Here is a 13180-nt window from a genome sequence, read left to right as displayed (position 1 = left end):
CACCAAAAAAGTGCACAAAAGAAATATATAGAAAAAAGCCAGTTTTTGACAAATCCTTTATCAAAAAATAAAATTAGAAAAATTAGTGTCCCCTGATGCAAATCCATTGTCGCCCGCCGCACCTGAAAATTATAGAAAAATGAAAGATGCTTCTCAAGACGCCTCTCGTGTAATGAACTGTTTGAGTTTGACAGCTCTTTTATTGGAATCTGATGTCCCGAGCACCCCATAATGCACTGCTCAGGTGCAGTGAGTAAATTACTGACATCAAAAGCTGTGGTGCCACCGGGTGTTGTCCTGCCCCTTTCCTATGTAAGAGCTGTCACAGCTCCAGCAGCTCATTACGCCGGTGGCGCCTCAAGAGGCAAGATTTTTTTTCTTTTTGTTTGTTTTGTTTTTTTTTGTCTAGAGGCAGGAGCGTTTTTTTTTTTTTTTCGAGTGCGGCGGTGGGCAAACTTCCCAAGAACGGCCCCATTTGCTCGTGTGTTCAGTGAACTTACGTTTGGCTCGAACTCGAAGCTTATCCCTAGTAGAGATTATACATTGACAGAAATACATAGGCTGGCATTGATGAACTTTCCTTCAGAAAATGCTAGTTGCCCCTCATCCCTGTTCATCCAGTGGAGCCTTATCCAGTCACAGAAACAACTTCTCACTTTGTGCTTTGTTTGATGCATTCAGGTTCCAGAAATTAATAAAGTATTGAATAGATCAGCAATACCAGCCCATATACTGTATATTTTGCTGTCTGTGTTCCTGTACTCTAGAAGCCGTACCCTCCCAAAAAGGCAAGCAAAGGCACAGAACCTTCAAGTAAAACTATAAGAAACTTTTGTTTTTAGTTTGGATAAAGGGAGGGTTATACCCCCTGTGAGGTTTTTTTTTTGCCCGCTGTGTCCCCTTGGGGAGATTTACCTTCACTTCCTGTCCCATAGCCAGAACACGAACTGAGAGTAAATCCCTGCAAATTAAAGGAATCCTTTGGGGCCCCCAGATCACCAGAACTAGGGTCCCTATAGGAAGATTTTCCTTTACTTTCAATGATAATGACAAACAGTACAATTATAGAGGGTGAATCTGGATTCCCTAATGGGCAATAAAAACCTGACAGATGCCCACTCTTTCCAAAACTAAAAGCAATGTTTTCCAAAGTGATTCTAAACCAAATTTTTTTTTAAATAATAAACATGTCATACTTACCGGCTCTTGCAATGGTTTTGCACTTAGCAGCCCCGATTCTCCTCTTGTGGGGTCCCATGCTGTCCCTCCTGGCTCCTCCTCTTCGGTAAGTGCCCCCATAGCTAGGATCGATCCTTGTGCAGGATTGATCCCAAGCCATGCTACCAGCAGCAGGAGCCAATGGCATCCACTGGTGCCTAATGTGTAGTGAAAAAAGAAGTGCTGGCCTTTGATTAATCACAACTGATGCACCTGGAGCTCCCTGAATACCTGGAGAAAAAGTACTAAAATATATATATAAAGTGCGCTGTTGTAAATAAAATTGTGAAGTGTAAATCAAACACTTATACCACATAACATTGCCAATATGTGCCACCATATATGGCTGAAAGTGCAATACAGTGCAAATAAAGAAAAATTATATCAACAAAGTCCAAATGAAGGGATATGCTCAAACAGGTGAAGACTCAATCGTTTCCAAGTGCTGCATGCATCACCAATGTGCTAAAAAAAAAGGTTGAATTGGCTGCTTACCAGACCCACAAGGGTCAATGAGCATGTAAGCTAGTATGGGATGGATCCATGAACCAAGAACCAAACAGGGCCTCTGAGGTCACGGATTGATATAAGGAGTGGAATGGGGAAGGACTAATAATGCATTATCTCTTTATAAAATCATATTTATTAGGTAAAAACACTTACAGACACATTCAGAGATATAGGACGGTTCTCGTAGTGGCACGGACCGCCTGCAGTGTGGGCCGTGCGTGCTGACGTCTCAGTTGTCTCCTCTCAATGCGATTCCCCTGATTAGGCATCAACTGGGATTTGAGCTCAAGTGCAGCGTCATCACGATAATTTATCCAGCGGAAAACAGAAAACCAGAACTCCATGTGACCTCCAATGGAGTCCCCAGAGTAAGAAGAAAAACTCCTTCTTGTCTATCTAGATGACATTGAACCAATTTGTATTCAAATAATTTAAAAATTAAGAGCAAAAATGTACAAAATGAATTAAAAAATTCTCCAATCCTAAAAAAAATAACAAAAACAAAATAGCAACTATATATGGAAAATAATTAACAATAATAAGAGTTTCTTGCAAAGTTACATAAAGATGTTTTTTTACAAAAAAATGCTTATCTCAAAAATACTTGTTTAAGCTGTATTTTCAACCAATATGATTTTATAGAGATAACACTGCACTATTAGACCTTCCCTTTCCACTCCTTATATCCATCCGTGATTTTGGAGGCATTGTTAGATTCTTGGTCTATGGATCCATCCCACACCAGCTTACATTCTCATTGACCCTTGTGGGTCTGGTAAGCAGCCAATTCAACCTTTTTTTTATTACATTGGTGATGCATGCAGCACTTGGAAATGATTGAGTCTTCACCTGTTTAAGCATATCCCTTCATTTGGACTTTGTTGATTTAACTTTTCTTTATTTGCACTGCATTGCACTTTTAGCCATATATGGAGGCACATATTGGCAATGTTATGTGTTATAAAAGTTTGATTTACCCACTGGTGCCTCTCTGTCTTGTGAAATGAGAGAGCACGAAGAGAGCTGCTCTCAGGCACAGGGCTGGATGGAGATCAGGCTCAGGTAAGTATTTAGGGGGGCTGGGGGGATACTGTATGCAGAGGGTTTTCCAATTTGTTGCAGAGAATGCATTAAGGGATATACTCTCATTACTGACCTAGAGACAGTGTTGAGGCTGCCATTTGATAAAACAGGGAATTGCCTACTCATGTCAAAGCTGTCCCACATATGACTAGTGGTCTGATAAATTTGGGGCAATGATCAATAAGCAGCAGGAGAGGTGTAGGAAGCACAGATCTAAAAAATAAATTAGGCAGAAACAAGGAAATTCTTGCACTGCATGTCTTCAGGTACAGCTTCCTTTCCAGAAAACAGAACAGTGAGCAGGACAGTAGTGATATCTCCAATCAGTGCCTTAGACTAGCTCACATTGCAGATATAAACAATGAGGTTAAAGACCGGGTTGCTTAGAAACTGTCACTTGTCAGGAAGTGAGGAAATTCCAGGAGGAATTTAAAATGGTAGTAAAGTCCTTTTTTTATTTTTTTTTATGTATACCTACAGGTAACGTAAATATCTCCTAAACGTGGACCATTTAGGAGATATTTATTTTAGTAGCGCCGGGGATGTCATGGCGCACTCTCAATGGGTGGCGTGCTGCATCCGTGACTCCCGCACACATGCATGGGATTGATGTAGTCAAGGCTCAGATATTCAAACGGCCACAGCCCATGTAGGAAGCTGTATCAGTGGTGATAGCACACGCTGGAGGGCTTCGTTTTCTGTTAAGTCTTTCACAATGTATTAGTATGCGATGTTTACCATACTTGCACAATATGTTCTTAACTTGCAGGGAGAACATTTTATGGTTTTCTTTTTTGTGGTTTACTATCGCTTTAAGACAGAGTACATTTTTTGGGATGCTGCATAGGTCCAAAAAACATTTTTAGATGTTTCTCTGTCAGATAGCAAATGAGTTCAGGTCCACTTTAATAATAAATTCTCCTTTTTAAAAAACAGAAACTAGGTTGAAGAAAATAATACTTTTGGCATAACTATCCTTTCACTTACTACTAAAACTTTTTCCTGTATTTGATGATTTTACACATATGTGCAGGCACTTAAACATGATTGCATTTTTGTTTCCAAAAGCCACCATGCTTGGATGTGCTCTGTCCTCCCGTGTCCTGTAAGAAGACGGGTGCAGTCCCAGTGGTAATGGAACCTTCTTCTGCCACTCGCTGCTGTCCAGTTATTGACTGCCGTAAGTTGACATGTGCAAAGTAATTTATTGTTAATTAACCATAAAGAAGTTAAAAAAAATAACAATAATTTTTTTTCAACAATTTTCAGTTTATGCGCTTATGTTTATGCAATTCATGTTTTAATTTTACTGTAAAGCACAGCAGAGCTTTCTTAAAATTTAAGGTTTTTGAATTGTGAATCCCTACACCCCCTCACCCTCCCTACACCCCCTCACCCTGTTTATTCATATTTTAAAGATAAGAAGTGAAGCCATACCAATTATTCTTTATGCAGCTGGGCCTCCTGTGCAATTATATACAGAAAAAATACAAACTGCCTATCTCCATTTCAGGCTAGTTAGCCATCATCAAAGCAGTGTTTGAGAGCCCATGTCAACATAACATGTCCGGCTGTCCTTTTCCTTTATTTCCAAATAATACCATTTCTTGTTCATTGAATTCTTGCTTACTGTTAAAGTGTTGTTTATTCTTTACATGCAGAATGTCAAGAGAAATGCAATATTCCCACATGCGAGGAGAACAGCCCACCACTACTGCTTGGAAACCCTGAAAAAGAGTGCTGTCCTGAGTATCAATGTCGTAAGTGTCTTTATAGCAGAAGAGTGAGCAAACTTTGCAGGAGATCTTGTCTAAATGATAAACCGTCTTTGCTATCGCTAGAAACCAGAAACCATTCAGAATACAGCTTTATTTTTTACAATTTAAATCCCAGTTTGATTTTGGTTATTTCAAGCTTTCTTCAGAGTGTAATGGACTGGCAAGTGTCAAGGCCTGCCCCAGGCAATACATTATGATGATGCCTGCACTGTTGTAGTGAAGGAGAATTAAATGATCAGGCTCCAGCTGACCCCCCCCCCCCCCCCCCAAAGGCAAAAACACTGCAAAATATGCTTCCATGGGCAATTTTTTTAAAAGGCTAAAAATAACCTATGTGGCTAATGGCCAATAATATAAAATGAAGGAACACTATCATCTTTTAAATGTTCAAAATTAACTACAGATTGCAAAAGAGAGAAGGGCAAACTCTAAAAATTCTTCAAATATATTAATAGTAAAAAAATTAGGACTGACCTACATCCTTTATAAAATAATCTGGAGTGGGTGACTGGGGACAAAGAGAAGGCAAATTGAATAAATAACTTATTCAGGCTCTGTGTATACAAAGGAGCATGGGGAAGCTCATGTCCATAATGGGGATGATATTGACAGCCCCAAAACGAACCACTAAGGCTCGAAATTGATACGGTCCAGAAATAGACAGAATACAGGTTAATAAGGCACCTGGACCAGATGGCACACACCCATGAGTCCTAAAAAAATTGAGCTCTGTCACTTCAAAGACACTGTTTCTATTTGGGACTCTTTAATGACTGGCACAGTACCACTGTATTGGTGTGAAAGGGGTCAAAGTATTTGCCAAGTTACTACAGACTGTTAGTTTAACTTATATAGATGGGAAGATATTGGAGAATTTACCAAAAGACGACATAGATGAGTTTTGCTAGAAAAAATACATATTAGGCAATAGCCAGCATGGATTCATGTATCCAGAGAGTAATGGTGAATGATTTATACTCTGAATGGTCTAAGGTTATTAGTGGAGTACCCTACGGTTCAGTGTTGGGACCCTTACTTTTTAATATATTTATAAGTTACCGTATATAGGGTCTGGAAATAAAAGTACCATTTCCATCTTTACAGATGACACCAAAGTATGCTTTGGAAGAACATCCTTTCAGGATGCCTCTAACTTGCAAACAAACTTCAATGCACTGTTTAAGTGGGCAACTGTGTGGAAAATTAGATTTTTTTGTTGTTGATAAAATGAAAAAATATTCCCCTAGGGCTAAAAAATAGGCATGCATCATATACACTTTACAAAGGGGAGTACAACTGGGGAAATCAATGGTGCAGAAGGATCTGGCTGTTCTGGTAGATCATAAGTTTAATAATAGCATACAATTCTAAGATGTCATTTCCAAAGTGAGCAAAACCGTGTCTTGCATTAAAAGAGGTATGGGTTGCAGAGAGGGTGACAAAATGGTTAGTAAGACCTCATCTGGAATATGCGGTTCAGTTTTGAGCATGAGTTCACAAAATGGATATTTGAGAACTGCAGAGAATGCAGAGAAGGGAAACTAAATTGATTAGAGACACAGAGGAGCTCAGCTATGAGGAAAGATTAGCTGAACTGATTTTATTCTCTTGAGAGAAGGAGATTAAGGGGGATATGATTAACATGTATAAATACATCAGTGGTCCATAGAGTGAACTTCGTATAGATTTAATCACTTTAAGGTCATCATAAAGAACAAGAGGGCACTCTTCTGGAGGATTACAGATTTAATCTCCAACTATGGAAAAGCTCCTTCACAGAAAGAGCTGTGAAAATGGAGAATAGACTCCCTCAAGAGCTGGTTCAGGCCAGCTCAGTATATTGTTTTAAGAAAGACCTGCATTCTTTCCTAAATGCACATAATATAACTGCATACTACTATCTATAGGTAAAGTTGATCCAGGGAATATCTGATTGTCTCTTGGGGGATTGGGAAGGCATTTTTGCCCCTGCTGGAGCAAATTGGATCAGACTTTGTTTTTTTTTTTTGCCTTCCTCTGGATCCACTGTGGGTATTGGATAGTATATATGGAGATTTTCTGTTTGATTGCGTTGGCTTTCTTTCTTTCTTTTTTCTCTGTTGGTTGAAATTGATTGACGTGTGTCTTATTTCAACCAGATTAACTATGCAACTATATAACTATAGGTTATGTAGCAGTCACTGCCACTGCTACTTCTGCTGCTACACCATTGCCACTAATATTAAAAGTGATCATCATGTCAGTATGTCAGTTGAAAAACATCAGTTAACTTGATTAATAATAATGTTTTAAGATCATGTATTATTAGATTATATATGTGTCTTACTGTAAACTATTTTATTCCTTCAGTTCATTATTAGTTACTGAGTTGGGTATGTGAGGTTGTTCTTTGGTATCTTTGCCTTGGGATCTAGTTGACTTTGATTCAGAATGCTGGCAGTTTAAATGATACATTTACTGTATTAATACTTCTTCTGCTCCAGCAGTGATATCTTCCAGTGGTACTCACCTGCTCTAGTTATAATTTTAAATAATGAAAATAGGAGCAGTCAGAGTGGCAGGCGCATAGCCAGAAGGTCCAAAGGGGAGATCTACTTGCCTCGATTTCCATAGACTCACACATGCATGCTTTGGAGTGTGCAAGTGTAAAAAAATTATCTTCTCTCAGAAAACTCATGCCTGTCCATCTGACCTCCACCGGAAATCTATTGTGACCTTAATTAGGTAAGAGAGTTAAAAGCAGAGTAGCCACCACAACAACACATTGGACATAAATTTCCTTAAACCAGATAACGAAAAAATGAACTGTGATTGGTAATTGTGCTATGTTACAATTTGCTTTATACAATGTTTACAATTTGCTTTATACCATGTTCTAACATGTTCTAATGCTACTTTTTTTTTTATCTTTTTCAGCACCTCCATCAACTCCACCTCCTGTAAGTTCACCAGTCAAATAAAACTTCATAGACAAGTCCACCCAAAGTTCATACTTTTGTTTTGGATGGATATCATTCATTGTTTTCAGTATGTTCTCCATTGGCAAGAAATCCCCACCATAGTTTCTGGCACCACCTTTCCATATATCCAGTATAAAGCTGAAAATAGGTTTCATGCTAACTTTATTATTTCCTAATACTATAGAAAATACACAAATAATTAGCACCCATGTGAGCGTGACTCTTTAGTAATGGACTAAGTAGCAGGGTGAGTTCAGGAACTTGGGAGAGAATATCTGATCACCAGAACGCCCAAGAAAAAAAGAAATTCAGCCTAAATCATTTATCCAATACTAGAATATAATTTGTGGGTGGACTGCTCATTTAATTTATGTCTTTTGGTGGGGGGGGGGGGGGGATTTCAGAAATTAGCCAATTCTCTGGGAAATGTAGCATATTGTAATTATCATTGAAAAGTGGATATTACTTTGCCCAAAATGTGTTGGAATATTCACAAACATTCCTAATATTGTGAATACAGGTGTGCTGGTGAAAAGCATGCTCAGTATGTTTCCAACCATACAATTGGTATTAGATAATATTTCCAACATGCACTTGATGCCCAAATAGTCATGTGCTTTCAGTGCCATATATGTTGCTATGTATTGTACAGAGATTAACTGTACAACAACAATGTGTTATGTATTGTACAGAGATTAACTGTTATAGGGTTTCCCTGTTGCACTGCAGCTCTTAATAGCAGTCAAAATGCATTGTAAAGTTTTTCATCACAGAAACTTGGACATTAAATTGAAGCAAAGTACATGCAAACAATTATTTTTCTAAGCAAACCTAGAAACGATAATTGTAACCCATAAGATATCCCAATGACTATTCTAATTGTACAAATCTCTATATTGTAGCCATCATGTAGCCGTGTAACCTGCGCTCCTGAACCCACATGTAAAGAAAATGAGAATAAGATTCAAAGTCCGTCTGACGACCCTTGCTGCAAGGCAATCTTCTGCAGTAAGTGCTGACCTTCATTTAATTTGGTTGTATTCTTTATTTTCAAAGAAATGCTTTGTAGTACAAACCATGTTACAGCAAATAGACAGAAATAACAAATAAGCGCAAAAAAGTAGTTCGACATAGATTTTAATTAGAAAGGAAATTAGAGGATATTAAGGAAGACAAAAATAAATAAATACATAAAATAAATAAATAAATAAATAAATCTGACATTTTCCTGCATATCCATTGTTGATGCTTCACTGGTCCATAGTAATCTGATACTGGTTTGCATTTACAGCATATCTGTTATTAGACACATTGCCTAGTAAGTTCAAAGAGATATTGCAAGTTTATGGAAAGGAAAAACGCTGTACATATATATTAAAAATACTAGATTTTTCTGTGTTTATACTATTTTTCAGTGACTATACTGCTGTGTTTGTTATAAGCAGTGCCATATGAGGCCAGTGTTAGTCCTTGGTTATAAAATGAACACTGTCCCAGGTGGGGAAACAAATAAATGTAGGTCATGTGATGTGTATATGCCATCAGGTCTGGTCAATAAGGCAAAGTGCTGCAAATGATTACATTTACCTCAAGCCATCATTTGATATTTTAAAATCTGAATGGTGACTGTTGGTCACTGCACTTTTTAATTTTGCATTGTCTTATTGAATAAACACGTTGTGTTGTTTGGATGTTGATATTTAACTGACATTTATATAGGGTATAATATGGTAATATCATATTTCTCTTTTTATTTTTCAGTTCCTATACCAACAACTCCCGTAAGTACAAAGAAGGTAGAATGTGTAAAATCTACTTGTATCATGATATCATAAGACTATCAAGCTGATTTTGTAAGTTTAGTTGAAATTTACAAATTGCAGGTAGAGCTTTGAATGACAAATATAATTGTAATCAAGCCCCACTTTATAACCCCTGAATACCTCCTAATTGGCTAGACTGTATCCTTGAGTCTTGTTTTGCAGAATTGTACATATTAAAACATACTGTATATGCCAAATGCTGTTAGTACCTGTATAAGCATTATTCAGCCAGACTGTCCTGGTCTTTCTGTGCTGCCTGACCTGCTATGGATAAAAGATGATTGGCTTCAACTGATGGTTGTACTTCGTACATCAGCTTTACTCTTTTTAAAGTTGAACTCCAGGCAAGCAGATAAACAAACAGAAGAAATATATACAGGCAGTCCCCGGGTTACAAACAAGATGAGGTCTGTAGGTTTGTTCTTAAGTTGAATTTTTATGAAAATTGGAACAGGTACTGTTTAGGTGTAGCTCCAGCTACAAAACATTTGTAACATTTGTTTTGCTGTCTGCACCCCTGTTAAGAAGATTTCACCTCACTTTCTGTCCCTATGACAGTTTTGGGTTGTTATGGAAATAAGGATTGGTGAACACCTTTTCCCATGATAACTCTTACAGGAAGGAATTTCCCTTCCTAGGGGTAGATTTCCTTTCACTTCCTGTTGACTCCCTCCTTATGTAAGGAGGAGTCGTTTCTAAGTCAGATGTTTGTAACTCGGGGACTGCTTGTATATGGGAGCTGTTTTACCTGCTGAAGGATTTGTATTTTTGTCCACACAGTCGTGAAATTTTGACAGCTCAGCCGAATAGCACAGCCGTGACTGAGAGGGCAGCATATCTGAATTGTATCTGCTGCAGTTCCATAACACTTTCAGCTTGTCCAACCCCAAGCATCTGACAGAACAGTGAAAGGAGAAGCAGCAGGCTTGTCAGCTCATCTCTCTAACTCTGCTCGCTCCGCCTATTATCATGCATTTTGCCCTTTAATTGGTGTATTTTAATCTGTGTGCCTCAGCCTAATTTTCCTATATAGAGGCTAGAGTAACAGGAACCTATATGTGGTATGTGATGGCATCCTATGGTACTTACACATATGCAATAAGTTTTTATTCATTTTTTTTTTTAAGCAGGAGTTTAATATTGGCATTGATAAAATGTACTATATAAATATTTATTACTATATATATATATATCTTCTTTTTTTTTAATTACAGCCACCACCTCCTCCTGTAACAGTAAGTTTATTTATTTTTTTCCTGATGATAAAACTGATAGCAAAACAGATAGCATATAAAGTAATCAGTGTTAGATCAGTAGTATTCTTCATTGAGATCTTATGGCAAATGTGGGTTAGTGAGAGTAAGGCTTTAACATTTAGAAGGTTTAGGCACAAGTTTACCTTTAACAAAATTAACAACTAGCCAACCCTCTGTAACCCTCTAAAACCTTCTGCCTCCACTGAGTACTGAGCTTAGCATAGCTGCAGCCTCTTCTAATGTTTAAAGCTTTGCAGCAAAAATCCTCTTCAGTACTGTGCGTGTCTGTACAGAGAACCCTCATAGATTTGTATGGTACTTCTCACATCATGTTTATAAAGGTTCCTATCTCTAAGATGTTGTGTATACTGACTGTCAAATAAAAGTGATCTGATTTTGTAATTCTCACTTTCTAAAGCCTTGTGAAACCAGCGGATGCCCACCAGCAGACTGTAAAGATGGCGAACAAGTAGTAGAGATGCCAAACACAGAGAACTCTTGCTGTCCATCATACATATGTAGTAAGTACATTGCTAGAACAGGGTCCAAAAAATGATGTCAATTACTTACACTGCAGGAAGTGTAAAAATCTCAGAAAACATTTGAATTAAAAAAAAAAGTTTTATTTAAAATGTTAACGATGCATAAATCCCCCAAAATCTTTGGCTGATTTAGTCTGAACTCTGCTCGAACTGTTTCTTCTCATGTGTTAAGTGAAGGTGTGGCTCTTTGTATCAGTCTCGACATTAATAAGAGGGGGTAGTGAAAAGATGGTGGAGTTTCCTGTCAATAGAATTCCAGTACCTGAAACTAAAACAGCAGTGGGCATTACAGAACATAACTCCACAGATGCCATAGGACAGCTTTGCAGCATTGCTCACATGAGACACAAATCCCAGAACATGCATCTGGTAATAATAGTAGAAGTAGTATAGTTTCCTGTTTAATGTAAAATGTATATATTTCTACAGTACCTCCACCACCAACTACGCCTCCAGTGACTTCAACTATACCTGTTGTAAGTACCATTATGACTTAAGTAATATCTCACCCACTTATTTTAGCAGAAATAAGAAAAATTTTGTGTGTCAACCCACATTTATTCATTGTGTCTTTTCCAGCCTAAATGCCAGGGTATCACATGCAAAGTGCTTGTATGCTTACGGAATGGAGAAAGAGCAGTCCAGGTTCCCACCTCTGACCAATGCTGTCCAGCATATGAATGCCGTAAGTGTGTTTGTAGACTATTTATGGAACAAATTGAAAACATGGGAGCATCGATAGTTTAAAAAAATGATTAGATGGGCACGTTAAAGACCACAACATACAGGGGTATACAATGTTCTGTTAACAGCAAACACACACACACTCATCACAGGTTGAACTGGATGGACTGGTGTCTTTTTTCAACCTCACTAACTATGTAACTATGCAACTATGAAAGGAAACTATAATAATTTACAGTTTTTAAGTTATTACATGTTTCAACTGATGTTTTATATCTAAATTTAATATTTAAAGCGTAACTCCACTTTTGTTGAGTAAAAAAAACATTCCCTTCTGGGTGATCTCTGTACATTGCAGGGATTTTAACAAACGTTGTTGCATATTCCCACCTTTTGTTATTCTGAAGAAATCCCTGTTTGTCCCTCTGTGCCTCTGTGCTGAGTGGGTCAAAGGGGAGTGGTTTCATAATTATCTATCAGCTGTGGCAGCTGCAGAGCTCTAATGAGGAAAGTTGCTGGGCTTGCATCCCTTTAGATATGTTCCTATTGGGATTATCTCACCAAAAATGACATTTATGTTGCAGGGAATGCCAGAAATCTGACTTGTATCTTAGTGCAGACTTCTGGGAAAATTGGTGAGCCAATCACACAAGCAGAAAATTATTTTTCTGGGGTGTGATCAGTACACATTCTGTGTACAGAACAGCTCAAGTTGGCCATTTTGCATTGCATTTGCAGAAAATTAAAACAGCTGCAGATTGAAAGGTCATTTTTAAAAACATTCAATTACAATATGATTTGTGTTGCATTTGTATACACTATATTGTTTTTTCTTTATTTGCTGACTTTTTCCCCCACAAAAGTGGAGTTACCCTTTAAATACAGTCTTTATATTAGAAATAAAAATTCCAGGATCCACAAACGACACTGGTGTCACAGAAAACTATGGAAAAGAACAGAGCAGAATGCGTTTGCCTTCAGACTCTTTCTCTATAATTAAAACTCTCTGTCTCAGGAGCTGGCAAGGAGGCGGAGAGAGAGGGGGATAATTCAATCTTTTCGGTGGGATTTTTTTCTACAGTGTCACAATAAGAATGATGGCAAAGTTGGTAATTTCTTTGATTTACTAAATTGAAAGAGCATTGTCACTTTTCAAAAGTGAATATTCACTCCGTTAATGGGTGGAGGCGCTGTTCACTTTAGTAATCTTTCATGTGCAGACAACACCCTGATATTTATTTAAAAATGACTGAATGATTGCACATGAGAAGAAATTCAAAATTAACATTCACTTTACCATAAGCTAAGAGAACATTCTGTTTGGCC

This window comes from Pelophylax lessonae (genome assembly GCF_965119305.1).
Source record: "Pelophylax lessonae genome assembly, chromosome: 12".
NCBI classification, from domain to species: domain Eukaryota; kingdom Metazoa; phylum Chordata; class Amphibia; order Anura; family Ranidae; genus Pelophylax; species Pelophylax lessonae.
The sequence above is the reverse complement of the archived record's forward strand: the minus strand, read 5'-3'. Positions refer to the sequence as shown.